This window comes from Sus scrofa, chromosome 9 (assembly GCF_054392235.1).
Source record: "Sus scrofa isolate SSC_HxYL_T2T_F1_AM1 chromosome 9, Sscrofa_HxYL_maternal_Yorkshire_Landrace_v2.0, whole genome shotgun sequence".
In the NCBI taxonomy this organism is placed as follows: domain Eukaryota; kingdom Metazoa; phylum Chordata; class Mammalia; order Artiodactyla; family Suidae; genus Sus; species Sus scrofa.
In genome coordinates this window covers 125,186,746-125,209,096 of record NC_139391.1, presented here as the reverse complement: position 1 = coordinate 125,209,096, position 22,351 = coordinate 125,186,746, and the positions used below count along the sequence as shown (strand labels likewise).

General features: G+C 49.4%; 1 long non-coding RNA gene across 3 annotated transcripts in view; it reads right to left on the bottom strand.

The window, feature by feature from the left end:
• The window catches only part of LOC110255517 (uncharacterized), an 82,231-nt gene extending 61,079 nt beyond the window's left edge, over positions 1-21,152 (bottom strand). For 2 of the 3 annotated variants that reach the window (XR_014816321.1, XR_014816320.1), the window contains exons 1-4: positions 21,036-21,152; positions 16,310-16,405; positions 15,762-15,853; positions 5,080-5,347 (exon numbers count right to left, since the gene is read on the bottom strand). This is a non-coding gene — a long non-coding RNA (uncharacterized LOC110255517). Of the gene's footprint in view, positions 1-5,079; positions 5,348-15,761; positions 15,854-16,309; positions 16,472-21,035 lie in introns of those variants that run through there. The other variant, XR_014816322.1, reaches the window with a different exon arrangement.
• Between the last annotated feature and the right edge of the window lie 1,199 nt (positions 21,153-22,351).

The following is a 22,351-nucleotide window of genomic DNA, read 5'->3' as shown; positions in this document are numbered from 1 at the left end:
AGAGATAGAAATTTCATAAATGCATATATACACAGAATCAAATTCTGATGTTGATATGGAAAATGCACTACGGGAGGGAGCTCAGAAGCAGATGTGAGCAGGCAGAGGAAAGAATTAGCAAACCTGACAGGTCAATTGAAACTATCCAGTCTCAAGAACAGAAAGAAGAAAGAATGAGGAAAAAATGGATAGAGCCTCAAAGGCTTGTATGGGATGCCATCAAGTGTACCAACATATGCATAAATGGAGTTTCAGAAGGAAAAGAAAAAGGGCTACAAATTATGTTTTATAATATATATTATATTGGATGATATAGTAAATGCAAAACATAAGCATGCAGTATGTACTCCATCAATGTTCATTTCTTTCCTGTTTTCCTATGAATGAGCATAACAGAATCATCACCATTTATCAATTTGGTTTCCTTCTTTTATGTATAGTTAATCTCCATTATTTGTGAGTTGTGTAGCTGTAAATTCACCTACTTACTAAAATGTATTTGTAACCCCAAAATCAATACACATGAGGCTTGCATGTTTATTCATGGAAATGTGCAGAGTGGTAAAAAACTTGAGTAGTCTGACACACATGTTCCCAGCCAAGATAAAACAAGCCTTCTTGTTTCAGCTCTATAGTATAAACATGTATTCTTTGGTTGTGGGGGGGGGGGTTATTTAGTGATCTTTTTTCTCACACTTTTGTGCCTTTTGTTGATGATTTTGCTGTTTAAATGATTCCCAAGCGTAATGCTGAAGTTCTGTCTAGTGTTCTAAGCACATGAGACTGTGATGTGCCTTATGGAGGAAATACATGTGTTAGATAAGCTTCATTCAGGCATGAGTTATAGTGCTATTAGCCATGAGTTCACTGTTAATGAGTATATATTAAATGTTAATGAGTATATATTAAACAAGGTGTCTTTAAATAGGTACACACATAAAACAATGTTATTATTGATCGGTTGATAAAAATGTATCCAGAGGCTCATAGGAACTTAACCTTCTATTTCCTCTAGGAACCATGGTTCAATATTTTCTATTTGCAATGTGACTTTATAGAACACAGCTACTGTAAATAACAGGAATCAACTGTTCATGTATCCTGCTGTAATAGATTAAAACACATGACTACAATATTTGCAACTCTTTCCATCAATAAACTATTTTCCGGAGTTCCCGTTGTGGCGCAGTGATTAACAAATCTGACTAGGAACCATGAAGTTGCAGGTTCCATCCCTGGCCTTGCTCAGTGGGTTAAGGATCTGGTGCTGCCGTGAGCTGTGGTATATAGGTCACAGACACGGCTTGGACTCTGCATTTCTATGACTGTGGTGTAGGCCAGCCGCTACAGCTCCTATTAGACCCCTAGCCTGGGAACATCCATATGCCATGGGAGCAGCCCTAGAAAAGGCAAAAAAAAAAAAAAAAAAGAAGAAAGAAAGAAAGAGAGAGAGACTATTTTCCCAAACTTTGAATCTGGGCTGGCCTTGTTATTGGCCTTAACCATTAGAATGTGGCAGATGTGTAAGTTGTGAAGCCTGGATTCAAGAAATCTTGCAGCTCCTGCTTTTGTCCTCATGGGCCACTATCCTGAGAGACTATGACATAAGGCAGTCAGCTGAGTCTACTGGAGGATGAGAAGCCACGTGAAGAACCAAGGCACCCTGAGCCAACAGTGTGCACTAATGGCCATAATGATTAGTCCAAATGTATCCAAAATTTGTCCTTACCCCTGTCCTATCTCACATGTGAATCCATCCTCTGTCTCTATGTGTGATGCCAGAGATAAGCCCATGTCTACTTTCCCAGTGAGGATCTTCCCTGTTTATTAATACAGCTCCACCTTGTTAAGCTAAGGGTGTTCTGTGCAGAAGCCTGCCAAATGCTTGTCTCAGTCCATTCAGCTGCTATAGCAAAATGCTATAGACTGGGTGGCATATAAACCACAGAAATTCATTTCTCACAGTTCTGGAGAGAAAAAGCCTGAGATCAAGGTGCCAGCATGATCCAGGGAGGACTCCCTGCCAAGTCAGATTTTTTGTATTCTCACATGGAAGAAAGGGCTAGGTTATTACTCTGGGGCCTCTTTTATTAAAAGGGCACTAATCCTGGAGAAAACACTTATGGTTGCCAAGGGGGAGGGGGAGGGAGTTGGATGGCCTGGGAGCCTGGGGTTAGTAGATGCTAACTACTGCACTTGGAGTGGATAAGCAATGAGATCCTGCTGTATAGCACAAGGAACTATATCTAGTCACTGGTGATGGAACAGGATGGAGGATAATGTGAGAAAAAGAATGTGTATATATGTATGACTGGGTCACTTTGCTGTACAGCAGGAATTGACAGAACATTGCAATCAACCAATAAATTAAAAAACAGGGCACTAATCCTATTATGAGGGCTCTGACCTTCTAACCTAATCACCTCCCAAAGACCCCCCCCCACCTTCTAATACAATCATACTGGGCTTTAGGATTTAACATATGAATTTCAAGAAAGGCAAACATTCAGACCACAGCAGTGCAAACCTAACTAGTGTCCGCCTGCACGCAGAGCCGGGCCTATAGAGATAACTAGAGGCTTTGGTGTGTATTTTTTAAAATAAAGATGCAGATATTTATCCATAGTCACATATATAGTACATTAACATATCAATGACGGGGAAGGTGACCAGGTCTTAAATGATCATATCTATTTTTAAACCAGCATTTTTTATCAGCCATTTAGATTTCAGGGCACATTTTACCTCTCATTTCACTTGACACATGAGAAAATTGTTGCAAGCTAGTTGAGCTGTAAGGTGAACTTGACTATGATAATGGGACACAGCTCAGCAAAGACAGCAAGGTCAGTTGACCAGCGTTCTGTTCTCAGAACAGAAGATCAATCTGGGCCTTTCTTCAGTTCTGAACTCTGGGGCAGGTCATGGTGGCACCACAAGGCTCCCTCAACCAGCCAGGAAACATTGGCCCAGACCTCCCCTGAACTCAAGGCAAGAGGCTGCCAGTGTGGTCTTGGGTTGATCCCTAATGGCCACATGGATCTGTAACCGACTTTCTTGGTGAGTCAAAGAAATTATGTTACTAAGAACATAAGCACCTGCCAGAAGCTGAGACGCTGTCCCTGGAGATAGAAGTTCTTGTGAAAATCAAGAATAAAGGGAATAGGAACAAGGGAAAATGAGGCCAGCAATAGAAAATACGTGGAACTAGAAGACAGTTTCTTGTTTGATCTGACTTCAGACTGGTTGTTTGGGCCTTGGGGGAAAAAAAATCACTCAGTGTTTGTTTTTGAACCTCGCTTCCTCCACTGTAAAATCAGAGGTGCCCTTCCAACCTCGTGGGGGTTATTAGAAGCTAAAATGAGACCATGTGTAAGAAAGGGTGTTAAGGGAATGAAAGGCTTAGCAGTGAAACAAACAAGCCGACCTGCCTTTCTTTTCAGCCTCAACGCAGAACAGACTCCAGGCTATAGTCAGACCAGCTTTTCCCATGCAAGTTGTTGTGGTTCCTGACGTGTTGATACTTGTGCAGAGCTTATGCATTGTTTCAAAAGAAAGCTCCTTTTATTGTGAAATTGTGAAATCGTTGCCCTAGCAAACGATTATAGCTAAAAGCGTACGATTCCTGATCTGAACACCAAAATTTCCCTAAGAGCGTGCCAAGGAGGGCTTATTTCAAGGGACAGATGAGCTCGAAGGAACAAATGGGGTTGGGGCCAGAAATGGAGAGATTCTTGCTAGAAACAGAGTTGGAACCAAGCCCAAGAAGGCCTGAGAAAGAAGCCAGAGTGTCTCAAGAGGGATGGTGGGTGGGGCTGCAGGAAGAGGGGGAATACACTGAGAAGAGGCACATCAGAGTTTTAAAGGGCTTGTGCATCCATCATTTCACTGACTTCTCACAAGAACCCTACGTTGCATGTATCATGTTGACCCTCATGAACCTGCCATACCAGCTCAGAGAGGTTAAGCAGCTTTCACAAGGCCACACAGTTAAGCAGCAGAGCGTGGCAGAGAAATGAAGTGAGGTAGTTTGGGAAGTGAGCACATTTGAACTTTTTCCCGCACAACTTCTCCAGGCCTTTGCTTTTCACTGTCATATGTTGCTAAGGACCCACGCCAGCCTCAAGAGAGGAGTGAGTTGTAAATGGCATTTGAAGGTCTAGCAGGGCCAGAGTTTCAATGGACAGGCACACACATGCAAAAAAACCTGCCTTTAAAAAAAAATCCTTAACTCCTTGTTTATCACCAAACCAAACTCCGTTTGTGGGTCTCCTAGGGCTGCTCGGCCCCACCTGTGCTCCAGCTTCAGCAGCTGCTTCTAATAATCCTGGGTGAACACGGGGCCTCTGCCTGCTTTTCAGGTGCCTGATGCCAGGACCAATCTGGATAAGTGAAATGTGGGGCTCAGGATCCAGCTTCCCCAGGGGACTGCTTGGAGGAGACAGGCCACACAGTCAGAGCTGTGGGGGCATGAGCACGCCATGGAGAGAACCGTGACCCAGGAAAGGCAGGAGATAGAAAAGCACCAGGAGATCAAGTCCTTTTTCTTCCTCTCCATCTCCGAACCGTGATGGAGCCTCGCTGCCTGTCTGGAAGACATCCTGCGGGGACCACACTAAAGGCTGCAGCTGGGAGTTCCTATCGTGGCTTAGCAGTTAACGAACCCGACTAGCATCCATGAGGACACAGGTTCGATTCCTGGCCTCGTTCAGTGGGTTAAGGATCTAGCGTTGCTGTGAGCTGTGGTGTCGGTCGCAGACACGTCTCAGATCTGGCATGGCTGTGGCTGTGGCATAGGCCGGCGGCTACAGCTCTGATGGGACCCCTAGCCTGGGAACCTCCGTATGCCGCAGGTGTGGCCCTAAAAAGACAGAAAAGCAAAAAAATAAAATAAAAGAGGCTGCATGTGTTGGGGAAGCTGCCTCTCACTGGGTAACATCTCCTTCTTTTCCTGCCTCCACTGTTGCTTTCACCCCCTCTCGCTGCCTTAACACTGCACCTCCCAGTTAAGCCTCAACACACCATACTTTTCTCTGGGGAGTTAAGATAACCCCTCTGACCCCAACCCCCATTTCCTACCTCAGCTGCGGAAGGATCCCGCAATCTCCATGAAGTCTGTGGACTGACGGCACAGGGCTCCTTGGTGAAGCCTGTTTCCAGGGGCAGGATCAGCAGTGTAGACGAGGCCGCCCATTCTGGGCAGAGCCCCAGACCAGGTGCTTTGGAGGAACACAAAGCCAGCAGCAGGGGAAACTCTCAGGTGAGGTGCTCTGGGTATAACGGTTTCCCAAGGCCCGCGGGGAACACCCACAAAGAAGGGCCTTCGTTACTACGAAAAGGGCCAACTCTGCAAGAGAAAAGCAGCTTCAAGTGAGAATCTCTAAAATTAAGGAGCCATTTCTATCTAGAAATGAAGCATGTCTATAAAGTGAGAGAAATACTCCCCCTACTTAATAGTGAATAGACGAAGAAGAAAAATAATTTACACTTTTATGTGACAGTCCATCATGTACATTAAAAAGAAAAATGTCCCAGGGTCACAAAGCCCCCTGGAGTCGAGGTATTTTTAAATCCCCCAGAAGAGGAGGTTCTGGAAATGGCAGGTGCAGCCATTGTCACCAAGTGGGCTTGGGGCATAAAAGACAAGCCTTTGGGATCAGCTCTGGTTTCCACTCTGTCCTCCTCCCAGAATCTGTCACACTTGGCATTTGGTAACTCTATCAGGCAGGGCCATGGAGAGGCCGCGTTTGAGGCCAGGGCACAGCTGTAACCTGAGCGTTCCCAGGCAGTGGCCCTGGCTTGTCCCTGGGGGACAGCCGCCGTCAGGGGAGCGGAGCCAGCTGGAACCAGAAGGAGGAGATGCAGCCCAGATGCCCGCCCTGGGTATGTAAGAGCCACACGCCCTGCTGGAAAAGCAGGTGCTGGCCTGGATGCAAACCAGGGAGCCAGACCTCCTCCAATCAGAGCCCACTCTGTCCCTGGAGTGTGTCTCCTCCCCTTCCTCTCTCTGCTGGTGCCTTTGCCTGATGGGCCCAGGCACCTTTCAGGCACATGCAAGCTCCACACTCACCTCCCCACCTCCAGCTTGGCTTCCCTCTCATCCAGGTCTACCAGACAATGCTTTGGCATCATGGGGGTGGGGATGAGAGTGGGACATGTACCTGAGGGTAAAATGCAGATTCCTAAGCCCTGCCCCGGCCTAGTGAATGGCACTTTCCAGGTAGGGTCCAGGAGTTTGTATTTTTTTCTTAAGATTTTTAATTTTTTTGGCCACGCCTGGGCCAGGGATCAGACGGGTGCCACAGCAGTGATAATGCCAAATCCTTAATGACTAGGCCACTGGGGAACTCCCAGGAGTCATATTTTAACAAGTGTTCTGGAAGATTCTGCAGCAGGCTCAATCCTCCTGATCTTGGCTGCCAGTCTAATTGTATTTAAACACAGATTTGCTCATTGCACCTCCTTGGTTTAGGCACTGGAGTAGGGGATGGGATGGGATAGGTGTGTCTAGAAATGCCAGGTGACCTGGTGGGACTGGCCCACCTACAGTCTCCTTACCTGAGGGACCGAGGTGCTGCCTGGCCCCAGAAAGAACTCTTAAGAAAAGAGGAAAAGTACGGTGACCAGGTGAGGAGGGCCAGCCCCCGTGAAGGCTGAGACACCAAATCCATGCCTGGCCCCAAAGCACGGACCAGCGCCTAAGGAGACAGGGAGCTGAAAGCAGAAGCTGCACTAAACTTTAATCCACACACCCCCTCACTTAATTGTCACCCACTGCTAGGGTTTGGCTGCAACTTCTGCGGTAGGTTAGGCAACTGGTGATGGAGGAACTGAAACCCTTATCAGAAAAACCCAGAGCTGGGGGTTGGGTCGAGAGAAAGCTATAAAAACCTTTGTAAGTACTTAGCATTCACTACAATAAGATAACAGGATGTCACACAGAATAACGACCATATCTGTGATATTTTTGCTCATCTTTATGAATTTCCATTAGAATTTGTAGGAAAATGTCAGGATCTCCTTTCCGTATATTTTAAAGGAAATTCTCATGAATTAATTCTGCTTTGCCCCCTATGCTATACACACTAAGGTACTTTGCTTTTTTGTTTCTTTAAATATGATCCTGGTTGTTTTTTGTTTGCTTTTTAGGGCCGCACCTGTGGCACATGGAGGTGCCCAGGCTAGGGGTCGAATTGGAGCTACAGCTGCCGGCCTATACCACAGCCACAGCAACGTGGGATCCGAGCTCCTTCTGTGACCTACACCACAGCTCAGGGCAATGCTGCATCCTTAACCCACTGAGCGAGGCCAGCAATCGAACTCGCCACCTCAGCATTCCTAGGCAGCATTTGTTTCCGCTGAGCCACAATGGAAACGCCAATCCTGTGTTTTTGTTAAAACTCAGAACTGTTAGCTGTCAACTGTGGGACTGTTCACAGGTCCCCCAGCTGCAGGGTCACCTGAGGAAATAAGTAACTTGGATGTTTTGACAGAAAACATGCAGCTGTCCTCTTGCCAGGGGTGCAGAGTCCTTCCTCTCCACTTGAGATCTTTGGGCCAAAGCTCAGACATCTCTGCTTTCCTCCTCTGGGATCCCACCCACGTTCAAGGCCCAGGTCCATCTTCCCCTCTTTTTGCCCTTCACTGGCCATGTGCTTTCCGTCTCTCATCTCCATGTGAGGGTTAGAACGCCTTCAGCGAAAAGCGCTGGAGTCAAAGGGATTGCTGCCCATCCCTCTCTCAGCCCCTCATCACCCTCTCTGGCTCCTCCAAGGGGCCGAGGCTGTAGCTCAACACCAAAGAAAGAGTCCGCCCTTCGAACTTCCACAGAAACAGCCCCCAGGGCCGGCTCCAGGCCCCTGCGGGGTCACAGACCCACTCTTGCACGCACCTCCCGGGAAGAAAATGATTGGTTGCTCTCCGCCCCGCCCCCTTACTCTCAGCGTCCTATCACCCAGGCTCCCGAGGAATCTTCAACAAATGGAAATCGATCTTGTCACTTCCCTGCTTGAGATCCTCCAATCACGTCCTGTGCCACCTAGACGTGAACCCAAAAGTTTGGCGGTGGCCTAGCCCACCCCGAGATCTGCCTCTGTGACTCTCTGCCCTCGTCTCCTGCCTTCCCCCGCCCCCTACAGTTCAGCTACATGGGCACCTTCTTGCTCAACCATCATGTACAACCAACTCCTTCCTGTCTGAAGTGCTCTCCCTCTGGAGCCTCCCATGGCTGGCTCCTTCCCTGCTAAGATGTCACAACCTCAGGCAGGCCTGCCCTAACCCCCTATGTTCCTCCAACGTACTCAATCCCCTTAATTGGCTTTGATTTCGGCACAGCACAAGTTGCCATCTGCATCTCTCACCATTATTTATCTACTGGTTTTACGATCGTCTCCTCTGGCCTCAGCTCTAGAGACCAGGGCCCCATTCTCCTGTTCACGAGTGTGATCCAGTCTAGCACCAGCGCATAACTACTGCTCAACAAAACGTTCACTGTGAACCAATGAATCCAGACCTTGAGGTAAGGCAGCTTAGGAAGGCTGGGCAGTGGCAGGCAGGCGCCTGGATCCAGGAGATAACCAGACCTGCAGCCTCCATAACCCGGCAGCATTTCCTGGGGAGGGTGGGGGTGTCAGCCACCAATAGTAGGTGTTCTCCTCTGCCGACTTTTCCAATCTCTTTGTCCCCTTCCAGTTTTCATCTGATTCCCATTCTCTGTGCCTCTCAGAATCCTCATTCAAACCTGTTTTCCTACTTTTTTGGCTTTTACATAGATAGATTAGAATATTAGAATATACCAGTGTTTTATTTACAGTTGAGAAAGTTGCTACAGGTGTCTTGATGCAAAAAAATAGTCTCTGCACAATATTTGGTAATAAAAAACCCAGTCATGAGTAAGTAAGGTATGAGACCCCCGTTTATCACAGCCTCTTTTTTCTTTTTTTTTTTTAGAGCCCCACCTGTGGCATATGGAGGTTCCCAGGCTAGGGGTCCAATCAGAGCTACAGCTGCCAGCCCACGCCACAGTCAGAGCAATGTAGGATCCTAGCTGCGTCTGTGACCTATACCACAGCTCACAGCAACGCCAGATCCCTGACCCACTGATCGAGGAGAGGGATCAAACCCGCGTCCTCATGGAATTCTAGTCGGGTTCGTTAACCACTGAGCCACGACGCGAACTCCTTAACACCCCCCCCCCCCCACTAATACACAGATGTAGTTTCCTTAGCTAGTGTTAAAAGCTAGAAGCACTTTTTTTTTTTTTTTTGGCTCTTGAGGAGCCTAGTACAGTTTACCAGTTAGACGAATTTGTCATTAAAAAAAAAATCTTATAAAATGATACAACATAATGATATCATTCCTTTATTAAGCAGCCCTCAAACCGTGTAAAGTGAGAGGGTCCAAGGAAAATGAGCCGACCCTCAGATATGTAACCCAGTAGCTTTTGCATGTGAATGTGTGTTTGTCTGCAATATTATGAACTTCACAAAATTGGCCTTCAAAGTACCGGATTCTTCATTAAATGAACACCGCCGCTGCAGTTGTCTGATTAAGTAAAATGAGCATTTCCATATGAATTAGAAATGCCAACTTGCAGACAGCTTCCCTGAGGTTTTGTTACAAAATCATCTCTGTTTCTGTCATTGTTCAGGCACAATATGCAGCACGTTCCAATCTGGAAATAAGCGTGTTCTTCAGGCAGTCGGGTCCCACGTGCCGACCGGATATTCCTTAAGACAGTTTTCCCCGGAGTTCCCCATGGCGCAGTGGTTAACAAATCTGACTAGGAACCATGAGGTTGCAGGTTCGAGTCCTGGCTTCACTCAATGGTTAAGGATCCGGCATTGCTGTGGCTGTGGCGTAGTCTGGCGGCTACAGCTTGAATTAGACCCCTAGCCTGGAAACCTCTATATGCCATGGGTATGGCCTTAGAAAAGGCCAAAAAAAAAAAAAAAAAAAAAAAAGAAAAGAAAAGAAAAAGACAGTTTTCCCCTCATTCCTATCTAATCCATGAAAACAGTTAATTGGTTAGAAAAAAACCTCTTATTGTTTTACTTTAGTGAAACCCACCAAATTCAGATCAGTTGTAAATCAAAGCTGCAAAGAAAATTTAACAACTTTTTTTTTTTTTTTTTAAAAAAAAACACTACAGGGAGTTCCCATTGTGGCTCAGCAGTGACAAACCCGACTGGTATCCATGAGGTTGTGGGTTCACTCCCTGGCCTTGCTCAGTGGATTAAGGATCTAGTGTTGCTATGAGCTGTGGTGTAGGTTGCCGATGCAACTCGGATCCTCCGTTGCTATAGGCTGGCAGCTGTAACTCCGATTCTACCTCTAGCCTGGGAACCTCCATTGGTCATGGGAGCAGCCCTAAAAAGATGAAGAAAAAAAAAAAAGAGCTGATTTCCCTTGGCCACACCTATAGCAGATGGAAGTTCCTGGACCAAGGATCAAAGCTAAGCCACAGCTACAACCTGAGCCACAGCAGGTGCAATACCAAATCCTTTAAGCCACTGCTCCGGGCCACGGATCAAACTCATGCCTCTGCAGTGACCAGAACCACTGCAGTCAGACTTTAACCCACTGCACCATAGTGGGAATTCCCAGAACTGGTTTCTTAATTAAACTTAACCTTCCCTTTGCACTCTTGTTTGTCCTCTGAATTTTCTTAGTAAATCTTTGAATTAGTGCAGAAGAAAATGTCCGTCCAGCCTGACCATGAACGGATACACATTTTCAGTTAGAGGCATCTAAGCGAATGAAGTGATGCTGAGTTTTAAATCAATAGGGCAAGATACAGAACCGCCGCTATAAATGACGCATATTTGTTTTTAAGATAGAACTAGCCTTGGTCTTTAGTCTCAGTTCAAGGTCAATCGCCCTTCTCTCCTACCCACCACCTTTGCCTTAAACTCCCTTGTTCAACATTCTTTCCATCCTGGAAGAGAGGCTTTGAATTCATTATGGGGACCTGCCATTTCCACGTGGTTTTGGGTAACTTATTTATTTAGAAAGTCCCCATAGGTTGCTTTTTAAGCTTAGCTAGGTGTTTCATTATTTTGGTGACTTGGTTCTTAGCTCCAGATAGGTGACAGCAGCGGCAAGATGGGGGCTAAACAGAGCTTTAGGGACTGAGCTGGCCAGGACACGTCCAGGCAGCCTTGAATGCCCATGGGGTCTAGACCAGATCCAATGGAAGCCCAGAGTCATGAAGCTAGAGACCTCTCCTCATGCTTCCCACCCCAAGCAGGTGACCGCTGCCCATAAAGTGCCCCTATCTCACTGCCTTTTAAGTTCCTCAGAGCAACACGAGGCTGGGAAAGCCAGTTCAAATGAAGAATATCTGGCCTCCTTGGAACTCGGTGTTAGAACACGGCAGCACAGGGAGACGGCTCTGGCACTGCCTTTTCTTCCCACCAGGCTCTGATGCCATGGAAGCTCTCACATGGGGCTTTGGGACACACAGCTCTGAATGCAAACAGGCCCCCTGTACCCCTTGGCCACTCCAGGGACAGGCAACATGAACCATCCAGGACAGACAGAACTGAAAGTGCGCCTATGTGGCCCTGTGTACCTGGAGAATATTCTAGAAGGGAGGATGTAGGCTTAGCCCCTGAAAGTGCTAAGTGCAGATGCCTCTTGCCCGGATCCAAGGGCAGTGCTTACGAGGCGTCATCACTCTTTTCCTTAGGGAGGCAGTGCCTGACCCCAAAGGGGGTACTGGAGAAAGGAGTTTAGTCAAATAAAAGAGTGTACTGTTGGGAATATTCTGGTGTATTCTGCCCATTACAAAACTTGAGATGAGGTTCAAGAAGAGAAAGAGCTAAAGGGCTTCGATGCTAGTATTGCTACAAGCACCTCCCTGGGCTACACCCACAGCATATGGAGGTTCCCAGGCTAAGGGTCGAAGCAGAGCTGGAGTTGCCGACCTACACCACAGCCACAGCAACTCGGGATCCAAGCTGTGGCTATGACCTACACCATGGCTCATGGCAATGCTGGATCCTTAACCCACTGAACAAGGCCAGGGATCGAATCTGCGTCTGTCCTCCTGGTTACTAGTAAGGTTCTTAACCCACAGGGCCACAATAGGAACTCCTATTATATTCTTTATCAGAATGTATGATGGCCTATTGGCTTCATGTTGTCATCTGTTACAGCATGTATTTTCTTGAATATTTTTTCTCTTGAAGTTTTTGTCTGGAAAACCTCAGTTTTCTGCCTGCCTCATTTCTGCGTGGCCCTCAAAACAGAGACAACTCCCTAAAAACTGCCACTCTGACTCCTTGCCTTCAGAGCATGTGCTTAAATGGATTCTAAAATGTTTAGAGGAACTGTGCCACATTTGAGGGACAAGAGCTTCAGAAGCAAAACATTTTGTCTGACACTCTTTTTGCTTTGGATTGTGTCTACGTGACACAGGCATGTGACTCCTGGCCACCCAAGTTTGGCCCCGAGTCATTTGCTAGGTGTGACGACAAGTAACAAATCCGAGTGGGAACATTTCCGCTTTCTCTGTCTCCAAAATGCCATTCTGGAATGGTCTGGTGTAACTTAAGAAATAAATCTCAAGGCTCCATGTAGCTGTCCTGTAGGTACCTGTCTTTCCAGGGGCCAGGGCTCATCCTCTGTTACGTTCATATTTATTTTTTTTTATTTTTTTGTTTTTTCTAGGGCCGCCCCCACGGCATATGGAGGTTCCCAGGCAACGGGTCTAATCAGAGCTGTAGCCGCCAGCCTACGCCAGAGCCACAGCAACGCAGGATCCGAGCCACATCTGCAACCTACACCACAGCTCATGGCAACACTGGATTCTTAACCCACTGAGCGAGGCCAGGGATCGAACCTGCAACATCATGGTTCCTAGTTGGATTCGTTAACCACTGAGCCGTGATGGGAACTCCACATTCATATTTATAACTAAAGACTTTATTCTTTGGTTTAGGGTGTGAATTGATGATCAGCTTACGCAGCTCCAGAATTAAAGCAGAGAAGACAGGAACACGGATTTCTAAGCTGAAGATCATTGTCCTGGCTTTTTGATGATGTGGAAAGAACTTGGACTGTGAATCACAACTACAGGGCCTGATCCCTGAGCTCCTCTTCTGTCCCTCACTGCATATGCACTTACTGAAGCCCTTGATGTCCTGGGCACCTGGGAGACCCAGTGGGCAGCACCACATTCAGCAGGGGGTTGTGACTCAGTGTCAGGCTGTTAGCCTCCTTTGGGCTCGCCCTCCTCCTCTATAAACAGGCAATGACATGAACCCTTCTCAGGGAGAAGGGGGAAATGGAAGAAGTGGAAACAGGAGTTCCCGTCGTGGCTCAGCAGAAACGAATCTGACTAGCGTCCTTGAGGACGCAGGTTCAATCCCAGGCCTCGCTCAGCAGGTTAAGGATCTAGCATTGCTGTGAGCTGCAGGGTAGATTGCAGGCATGGCTTGGATCCCATATGGCTGTGGCTGTGGTGTAGGCCAGCAGCTACAGCTCCAATTCGACCCCTAGGCTGGGAACCCCCATATGCCACAGGTACAGCCCTAAAAAAAAAAGAGAAAAAAAAAAGTGGAAGTGTACAGGTGGCACTTAGGTGATTAAAATAAATCTTGCGGTCAGTGTCCTGGAGCCCCATGGCTGCCTGGAGGATAAGGGTTTGGTCCTGGGGACCTGGGCGCTGTCGCTGCAGCACAGCAAGTTCTCCGAGGGTAGCAAATAAAGCTGGACTGCTGTTTCTGTAGCTACAACAGAGAAGATACCCACAAGCTTGGCATCTTTCCACCCAACAAGGAAATGAATTATCTCTTGAAATGCCACTAAATACTTGGAAAACACATTCCTAAAGTCCGCCTCAAAGTATAATTTTTAGAAAGTGACAAACATTTGAGAAAAATGAAATGTTTTGGTTCTCGATGCATCTGGAGCTCAGTTATGACCCGTCCCCCAAGGTCTCTGGTCTCACCAAGAACCCATCTGCCCTCACAGAGCTGAGGGAAGGATCCTTTTCCTGAACTTGCACGGTTTCTCTCTGGATCTGGCTCCATGTCACTGGGCAGCCAGTGCCCCAGGGCTACAAAGTCAGAGAAAACTCCGCGCAAGGCCCTGTATTGGCCGGGAAGGTAGAGAGACCATTTTGCACTTCTCATGTCTTTGCTCAAAGTTTAGAGAGGCCGGGCCTGTCTGGCCTAGTTACGGCTTTCTGTCTCTGCAACCCTCCCGGCGCCAGCCCTCGGCTTCCTCCTTATTCATGGTCTGTGAAGAGCCCCTCCCGTGCTGTGTATCCATCCAATAGGATTATCAGGGGGCAACACAGCAGGGAAAGGGTTGTGGACTCACTCTCATAAATAACATCCCTCAGCACGATCAGAGCAACCTCAAAATTACTGCTCTTAAAAATGCAACCATAAAATACCCAACCTTGAGGTCTCTCTATATAATTTATTTGTCTGCCAACTTCCTATTTTTATGATAGAAGGTTAAGCCACGAGGGGAAATAAACCCCAGAGAAGCCTAATTACTATACGTTCTTCCAGGAGCTAAAGACACAGACATTTCCTAATTTTTGTTTAAAAAAAAAATTGGGGGGGGGGGCTCTACTTTCATAAGGAATACAAAGAATTAAAGAAATTGGGGTGTTCTTTTGTGATGCAGTGGGTTAAGGATCCAGCAGTGTCACTGCAGTGGCAGAGGTTCCATCCCTGGCCTGGGAACTTCCATAGGCCATGGACACAGCCAAAAACAGAAAAGAACTTGTGATTGACAGAGCAAATATGTGGAGTTCACAGGGCTCGGAGGAATGGGGATGGGAGGGTGGGCATGGCAGGGGTAGTTTAGGCTCAACTCAGAACTAAAGAAATGAACATGGAGTGGTTCTGGAATGTAGGTTCTATAAGAATGGCTAGGGAGTTCCCATTGTGGTGCAGTGGTTAACAAATCCGACAAGGAACCATGAGGTTGAGGGTTCAATCCCTGGCCTTGCTCCATGGGTTAAGGATCCGGCGTTGCCGTGAGCTGTGGTGTGGGTCACAGACGCGGCTCGGATCCCGTGTTGCTGTGGCTCTGGCATCTGGCATAGGCCAGTGGCTATGGCTCCGATTAGACCCCTAGCCTGGGAACCTCCACAGGCTGTGGGATCATCTCAAGAAAAGGCAAAAAGAAAAAAAAAAAAAAAAGAATGGCTAGAAAACGAAAATGTCGTCTCTCACAGAATTTATCCAATGCTGCACACCTGTTTGAGGCGTCTTAAAAGTCCAGGTTGACGCGAATCAAGAGCTTTCCTTCTGAAAGAATGGGGTTCAATATTCCAGTGAGGTCAGGAAAAAGAAAAATAAGAAGGAGGAGCCGAACCTGAAGCCACACCAAGCCAGAGGTGATGCTCAGAAAGGGAGAAGGATCTCTGGACTCCAAACTTCTCCTATTGCAACAGCAGTATGCAAAAGCTTTGGCTGGTATTTCTCCAAGCGTGGCCTACCCATCATGCCTCAGAATCTCTTGGGGGGGGGGTGAGGGGGGTGTAAAAATGTAGATTCCTAGGCTCCATCCTCATCTTCCTGAATTGGAATCTTTACAAATGAGAAGGTGGAGTTCCCACTGTGGCACAGTGGGTGAAGGACCTGGCATTGCTGCAGCTGTGGCGTAGGTCCCAGCTGTGGCTCATACTCGATCCCTAGCCGAGGAACTTTCAGACACCTTGGGGGTGGCAGAAAAAGGGGGAAAAAAAGGAGACAGTGGAATCTACATTTTGCACAAAGAGCCCAGGAGCAACTTACTGTGCTGTGGCTCTCCAGCTGTTTCTTACAGAGACACAAACACCAGGTCCCTGCTGTGCGTGGAGAAACACATCAGGTGTGGAGTCGATGTGCTGCCAAAGAAGCAGAAGGTTTTGTGCCCTCAGATGTACACGCAAGGTGCCCATAAATCCTCGGGTGCCTGTTCTGGGCCCCCTTCCTGATTTCGCCTGACAGTGTTCCCAGAAAAGTCCAGGGCTTTCCACCTCACCTGTTTCTCTTCTCCCAAATGTGAATCGGGCACATGGGGCACTGCCCACACATGGAAGAAGGGTCAAGTCACAAGGAGAGAAGAGCTCAGTGGGCCCCTCCTGCCACGGTACCTGGTCCCACATCTCCCCCTCTCCCACAGAGTCTCTCACCTCCACCCCAGCATCTGCACAAAAACCCCAAGACAGAACGCAGCAGGTTGGTCAACTATCAAACCCAAGAAGGCTGACCACAGATCTGGCCTTGACCCCTGATCACCTTGTGCCTCCCGCTTCACTCTGCAAGAGCCCCCTTCCCCCTCTCCACCCCCACTTGCTTACCCTCATTCCATCTGTGGCCAAGCCCGTGGCCTTGGATTGGAACCTGTTCCCTGATTTGCGAATCTCCAAGGAGAAACATTTCTGGAAAGCAAATTTCTGGAAAGCAAAGGGAAGGCCTTTGTCGGAAGGAACCGGAGCTGGGGTGAGACCACAGGGGACCTCCCAGGTCGAAGCTGCGACCTGGGAGGTTCCTCTGTCGCAGATGGGGGGGTTCCTCCTCCCCCTCCCTACTCTGTCCCTGGAGGTCAGTCCCCAGCCTAGGCGCTCCAGACAGACTGTTGCTCCTGCGCCTCCCAGTGGGCACCTCGGGAACTGCATCCCACGACCCTGGCTCCCTCCTGGCCCTCGCGCAGGACACCAAGACAATTAAGAAGAATGCCTGGCGCCAAGTAATGTTCGGTGTAAGGTTGCTATCATTCCTGTGCCAGGAGCGAATCTGCTTTTAGCAAGAGAAGAAACCGGAATGATAGTAATATCAACAGAGCGGACGAAGACAGTAACATCTACTGCGGTGCTTGAAATTCCCGCCAGTGTCACGTTCTGGGCCAGTGGAAGGACTGTTTCATAGCCCATGGCTGAAGTCAGAGGTCTGCGGGGCTATTACCAGTCTGTGTTTGGGGGCCCCAGGTTAAACATGCCTTAGTAGCATCCATTTACTCACTGTTCTTTAACCATCAGCCCCTGAAATCCAAGGGAAGCTACCCAAAGAAACAGCACCTTCTCCTGCAGCCCGGGCAGCTCTCTTTCCGCCTTGGAAATGCAAAGGGATATTTTCCACCCATAACTTCCTCTACCGTGGGGGTTGAGAAAGGCTTGGGGGGATGGGATGGGGCTGGAGGCTTCCAAGGAGGAGGGGGCATTATGCCTTTCCATCATCCTGCCCTGAGGGTGCTGCTTCAAGACCTGAATCCGCCAGGCTTGTTCTCTGCCCACCGGCCCTTGACACTGCTCTCCGGCTGATGTGGGGATGGGAAGGTGGTACTTGGCCACCAGAGCAGAACCACTCCCGCTAATCAGGTCTGCATCCCACACCTGAGGCTGCCTCCCTGCAGGGAGCCTCACTGAGCACCCCGTGTAGAAAACCGGGTCATTGTGAAGACATATCTGTATACATGTCTGTATGCATGCTTCTTCACACGGGGTATTTGCACGGCTTCCCCAGTACTTATTCAGCTGTGCCCACAGGTCACTTCCTTAAAGAAATTTCCCTTGCAGCCCCTGATTCCACTCCTGTACTAGGGCATTATTCTAGGCAGCGGAGACAAGGATGAAGAAGGGACCACGTGAGCCAAGGGAGAGGGGGGAGTGGGAGGAGAGGAGGCATGAGGGGTGGCCAGGGGCCAGAACAGGTGGGGTGTTGTCAGCCATAGTAAGGAGTGTGACTTACGTTCTGAGTCTGCAAAGGGGGGATACGGTCCCCACCTCTGCAGGTGTGACATCTGCAAATGTTTGCTTGGGGCACGTCCCGTGTGGAATGGGGGAGGATGTGCCCACATGCAGTCTTGTGCTTTCTCATTCATCTCTAGGTGATGTTATGAACCTGGGTATCCTGTAAGTTTAAAGACAAGATGGAATTCCCTGGCGGCTCAGCAGGTTAAGGACCTGGCATTGCCACTGCTGTGGTCCAGGTTCAGCCCAGGAACTTACACATGCTTCCAGTGTGGCTTTTTTTTTTTTCTTTGCCATTTCTTGGGCCACTCCTGCTGCATATGGAGGTTCCCAGGCTAGGGGTCGAATCAGAGCTGTAGCCACTGGCCTACGCCAGAGTCGCAGCAACAAAGGATCCGAGCCGAGTCTGCAACCTACACCACAGCTCACAGCAACGCCGGATCCTTAATCCACTGAGCAAGGCCAGGGATGGAACCCGCAACCTCATGGTTCCTAGTTGGATTCGTTAACCTCTGAGCCACAAAGGGAACTCCCCAGTGTGGCCATTAAATAAATGATAAGGAAATACTGTTCATGGGTACTAGCTACTGTTGATTTGTTTGGGCTGCTCAGCTGCCTCTTTGGAGGGAATCTGCTGTGTGTCTGGGCAGCAGGAGGCAGGATCCATCAGGCCCTCTAGGAGTTGAAAGCCCAGGTGTCCCCTTCTCCTCCTGTCCCCCAGAGCTTGCAGGCTCAGCATCCTGGCCCCTACAACCAGGGGCTCTAACTTGGGGTGGGAAAGATGCAAGGAGAGCAGAGAGCTTATCTGTGGAGACGGCATGTAGTGAGGGCAGAACTCCCTGTGGCGGCCGGCCCAGCAGTGGTGTCCTAACCAGAGCGTGGCCTCAGCTCAGCCTGCTGCCTTGGGACATTTCCCCAGCATGGTTCTCCAGCCTCCCCACTGATGACGTCTGTGTCCCCACATCCACTCAGTACGTCCCTTCTCAGTAAGTCCCAGCTGTGTACCCATCACTGCAGACTCCCGCCGCAGGAGCTGTGCTGGAGCTTTCAGCTGCTGGCTTGAACTGCCTGCAATAAGGGTGTTTGGGGGTTCTTCTCCCAGCCCCTGAAGTTAGGATCGCTGGCCCATCACAGCGTTGCTGTGCGACTCCTGCCAGATCCCCAGCGGTGCCCCCATGCTGGTGCCCAGCAAGGAGGGGGCTTCTCTCCCAGCAAAGCCTCTGCAGATGAGCGTTGGTGGGCAGCCAGCCCCCATCACAGAGGTTTTTGACTACAACCTCACGTCCCAGGGAAAATCCTTGGATTTTTTTTTTTTTCATGGCTCTAGATGAGATTTGACCAGTCATCAAACCTCCTAGTCTCATATCCCTGAAATTTTTTTTTCTGACTTCATAAGTTCACCTCACGAGGAAGACTGTGAGCCTGCAAGCCAGAGACAGGGCTGGGAGGCTCCCAGCTTCTCTGGGCAGGGCCTGGGCAATGGCTAGGTGATGGCTGGGCCAGGGTGGAGATATCACAGCTATTCCAAAGGCAGTGGGTGCCTGCAGGGTCCTGGGTGTCATGCTGGAACGTCCCATTCCTTTCGAGAAGGAAGGAAAACCAGCAGCTCGTGACTCACGACAGGGTCCTCCCGCAGTCAGCATGCAGCTGAGCTGTCGTGTTGCAGTGACTGTGTGCCAGCCGCACAGCTCATGCAAGGCCACTGCCCCATCCACGGGCTGGGCAGAGCTTCCCTGGTGCACGTTGCTCATGGCCCTGGGGTTGTTGAGATTCCAAGCCTCTTCCATCCTGGGAGGTAAACAGCTGCTGCTCTGAGCCCCCAACCCCAGCCCTATTGTGACCTGCCCATCATTACCTTGGTCCTTCCAGGTAGGACCAGGCAGACCTCCCTACAATTTAGCGACTGGAGAAACACACTGCCATAGGCAGCACTTCCAGGCTCTGGAGGGTCAGGGCCGGTAGTTACATGGCTGGGGTGTCACCCCTGCCCGTGAGGGCTCTCAGAGCCCTTTCCCTCCTGACTTGTCCCCGTCACCATGCATGCAGCCACCCAGTCCCACCACATCTCACCCCCAAACTAAGACCCTGCCTGTCCTCCTTCCCTGCTTCACCCCCACCTCCTCCAGGAAACTGTTCTTTCTGGAAGCGTCCCCTGGGTGTGTGCCCTCCCACCCACATCACGCTGCCTTCCTCCAGTCTCATGTGACCCCTCCTTCGCCAAAGCTGTCTCGCTCGAAGCTCCTTGAGCGTCTTCAATTCATCATCACCCAGTTGATTGGAAGCAGATCCCTGCCTAATTGTTATCTGGCATCAGGTAAGTGATGACAGGACCCTTCGGGCCAGAGCCAGAGGGGAAGGTCCCAGGACATAGCTGGCAGGGCTGCCTGAGAAGGGACCTTCCTGAAAGAGGTCAAGCCAGGGGGACTCCTGGGCTACAAGCCATGAGCAATGCTGAGCTGGCCAGTGGTCAGAGCAGGGACACACAGGTGGGGTTGACACACAGGAAGGCTCAAAGGCGGGGGCAGGGGGGTGTCACACCCAGAGCAGAATGAGACTGAGCAGAAGGGGGGTGTGGTCGGTCAGCTTAGTCACAACCTCTGCGTGGGGGTGAGGCCTCCCCTCTGGGCCAAGATGAGCCTGTGAGTGACAAGCTCCTGCTGGACCAGAAAGGAGGCCAAGCAGCACCCACACAGACTGAAGAGACACCCCAGCCACCTCCTCCTTGCTCTGTGCCACGGCGAGTACCTGGGAATGGAATTTTGGAAACTCAAATCCCATTTTCCCGTTAGGTGCCACGATAGTTTAGAAAGTGCCCTCCTTGGCCACCAGGGATTGGTGGCTCCTGACATGTTGACTTTAATTCTCTCTGTTCCCTGTCAACTGGCCAGTTTAGCTTTCTACTGCGGCGCTGATAAAAGTCACCATCAGCGCCAGAGCCAGATGCCGTGGGAGGGATTTCATTGCCGTGGAGATGGAACCTGGGCTTGGCACTGTCCGCTCAGCTGCTGGGTGTTCCTGGGTGTTCCCGGGGTTGACTCCCAGCCCAGCACGCAGCAGGAGGTCTTCCTGAGACCCCAAGGCTTTGCTTCCCCAACTGGATCCAGACCACAACTTCTGCGGGCCAGCTGTTGACCCTCGGTACTTCCTCTGTGCTGCTAAAACCTGCAGCCCGGGAGCCCACAGCCAAGCCTGCGGGAGCCGACCTCTGGCCTCCTTGGATCCCAGCCGCACCCCAGAGCCCCAGAGAGGAGTGACTCAGGTTGGACACGGTGGCTCCAAATGACCTCAAGTGACTCACAGCAAACAGGATGAAGGTGACACCCAGTGTTTCACTTACCAACTCACTTTGTCATTCCTCCGGCAGAGGCAGCCACAGGTCTCAGCTTTTTTACGGAGCTTTTTCCACTAAAATCCCAGCTTTGCCTGTTCCGACGCCAAGAGTCTCAATCTGGCTGCCTGTCAGGGTCGGGCACCTGGGGGAGATTGGCAATCACCGAAGCTGAGGGCCTCCTGCAGAGATTTAATTGGTCAAGGGTGGAATCCTGGGCATCTGTGTGTTTCCAGAGCTTTCCAGGTGATTCGAGTGGGGAAGCCAGGGTTGAAACCCATGGCTCCAACATCTGATCCTGTTGGGGAGAAGGATTCCAACAGACCCACTATTTCCCTTCCCACTGTGGTCGTGAGCACATCTGCAGCCTGGCTCGTGACCTTGGCTGCTGGGCCTCTGGTATGAACTTAGCTGTGCTCATTTCTTTTTTTCGCCTTTTTGCCATTTCTTGGGCTGCTCCCGCAGCATATGGAGGTTCCCAGGCTAGGGATCAAATTGGAGCTGTAGACGCCGGCCTACACCAGAGCCACAGCATCTCGGGATCCAAACCACGTCTGCGACCTACACCCCAGCTCACAGCAACGCCAAATCCTGAACTCACTGAGCAAGGCCAGGGATCGAACCCGAAACCTCATGGTTCCTAGTCGAATTCGTTAACCACTGAGCCATGGCGGGAACTCCGCTGTGCTCATTTCTGACCCATAATTATTTCTGTCTCTAATTCTTTCTCCTTGAGTTTTCATGACTTTGAAATGTCAGCTCCGTCCTTTGAACTATGAGTCGAGAGTTGCCTTCTATAGAACATCTGTAAAGGCAGAGTACAAAGAAATTACCTTACCAAAAATCTAGCTATGGGAAAACAGCTTGAGAAGGGAAATAAGAAAGGCCATCTTACTGTTCTTACCTGGTTTGGGATCCTTTGCCTAAACTGTTTGGACTCTATGTTGGTTTTTCTTACATCCACACTTTGTTATAAATCTTTTGTTTGCTTTAGCTTAACTTTAGAGACTTTCGAACATACGTATACAAAAGTAGGCAGAATACCATCACGAATGACCATACACCTACCAACACCCACCCCTGTGAATAGCCAGAGGGGCCCCAGAGCCCACACTCATCAATGTAGCCCATCTTCCATAATTTTGAAGCAAATCCCAGACATGATACTATTTCATCTGTCCAAGTTTTAGTAAATCACTCAAAAAGAACTCTTTGTATCACAATCAGTAATTCCTGGTGCTCAGATTTCCCCATTGTCTCCATGTTGTCAAAAATGGATTTTTTTTTTTTAAGTTTGAATCAGTTCAAATGAGGTTCACATGTTG